Here is a 1,973-nt window from a genome sequence, read left to right as displayed (position 1 = left end):
ACGAGGCGGGGCGAGGGGAGGTGCTGGAAACCCGAGAGCTGGATGGGCGAATTCTCTGCGCCTGGACCCTGGACGGTGGAGATTGACTGTGCAGAGCTCCAGAGAACACCGCTGGATTGCGATACACCTTCCCCAGACCCCCGCAACCTATCCATTCCTTCATTTGTAAGTCATCCACTAAATAAATCTTCCTTTTAACTACGTGGAGTGGCCTTTATAATTTTCCCCAATATCTGGCACCCAACGTGGGGCACGAACCCACGACCCTGAGATTAAGAGTCTCATGCTCTACTGACTGAGTTGGCTCGGCAGCCGCGGGGGACAAAGGGCGGGTGGATCGGTGGGGAGGGGGCGGGGCACGGCCAGCCGGGGGCTCCGCATGCTGCAGCTGCCCCAGGTGCCCCTGCCGCCGCCCTCGCTGAGGAGCTGCGCAGAGCGGAGCCCGGGAGCTAACCCGAGCCAGCGGCCCGGAGCCCAGGAGGCGGCAGCGCAGGGAGGGGCCGAGCGCGCACGTGGCCCAGTGGCCCCGCGGGGGGGGGGGGGGGGGGGCGGACAGCGGCCCCGCAGGGGGGGGGCGCGGAGTTGGCTGCCTCCCCCCCACCCCCCCCACCCCCCCCACCCGTCTACTTCCAGAGTTCCCCAGGGGCCGCAGGCGAAGGCCCCGGGGTGGGGTGGCGCCGATGATGATGGCCCGGTGAGACGGCAAGGGAAGGTCAAGTACGACTGCAAGTACAGAAGCGCCTCAACCTGGAGGAGTGGATCTTAGAACAGCTCACGCGTCTCTATGACTGCCAGGAAGAGGAGATCCCAGAGCTGGAGATAGACGTGGATGAACTCTTGGACATGGAAAGTGATGATACCCGGGCTGCCTGGGTGAAAACCAGGAATCCTATACTCTAGGCCTGTAGCCACTTTGAATGCACCAACAATGCTGAGAAACATTAGGTGACTGTCCAGGCTGCCAGCTGTCTTGGTCTACCCTTGCAAGATTCCCGAAAGTTGCTTGCATCCATCTACCATTTCTCGGGTACCATTATGTTCCTTCTCGGGTCTTTGATGTGGTTAAAGACTAGATAGTTGTAATTTCCTCAGTTATGATAAAAGATAAGTTAGATATAAAACCTTAAACTCACAAATATAAGATAGATAGGACATCTTCTTTAATATTGTAACTGCAATTCTTGCTCGATAATTGTTTTGTTATATGTAATTTTACTATGTTAAAATTAAAACTTTCCTTTTTAAAAAAAGAAGAAAAGGGGAAGTGCTGTGGATATCGTTCTATATAAATAAAACACTGATGGCCAGTTACCAGGCAGGAAGTATAGGCGAGACAAAGAGAGAGGAAAATTGGAAACAGGAAGAAGAAGAGAGACACTGCAGCGCACCAGGACAAGTAGCATATAAAGACGCCTGTAAGCCACCAGCCACGTGGCAAGGTATAGGTTTATAGAAATGGGTTAATTTAAGATATAAGAATAGTTAGCAAGAAGCCTACCACGGCCATACAGTTTATCAGTAATATAAGTGTCTGAGTGATTATTTTATATGTGGATTGTGGGACTGTGGGGCTTAATGGAACCTGGAGAGAAGCCCTCCAGCAACACAACCACCTGGCAATTTGGTTTTAATTAACACTTTTCAAATTATGAAAGATGTTGAGCTTGATTTTGTATCTCTGTGATTATATTTATTTCATGATTTATTATGTTTTGTTCATATTTTACTATACTTTTATTTGTTTACATCATTATTGACAACGATTTCTCTACATGAATTCATTTAAGTCCACTAAAGTAACCATTTCTTTTCCCTAGGTTAATTTTTACTCACACAACCAAGTAATTTTTACTTGAAGTCTTTGTTTCTAAATACTATTTTTATTAATTCTTTGAAAATTTCATACAATGATATTATCATACCTATCACTACTACTTCCTCCAGCCTCCCCATCCACTCACTCTACCTTGAAT

At 48.5% G+C, this 1,973-nt stretch overlaps 1 pseudogene; it reads left to right on the top strand.

Moving 5' to 3' along the window:
- The first annotated feature begins 379 nt into the window (after positions 1–379).
- On the top strand, positions 380–900 carry LOC114701920 (annotated as a pseudogene).
- Positions 901–1,973: the final 1,073 nt, after the last annotated feature.

This window comes from Peromyscus leucopus, chromosome 12 (assembly GCF_004664715.2).
Source record: "Peromyscus leucopus breed LL Stock chromosome 12, UCI_PerLeu_2.1, whole genome shotgun sequence".
Classification (NCBI taxonomy): domain Eukaryota; kingdom Metazoa; phylum Chordata; class Mammalia; order Rodentia; family Cricetidae; genus Peromyscus; species Peromyscus leucopus.
Note: the sequence above shows the minus strand (reverse complement) of the source record. Positions and strands in the feature narration are given on the sequence as shown.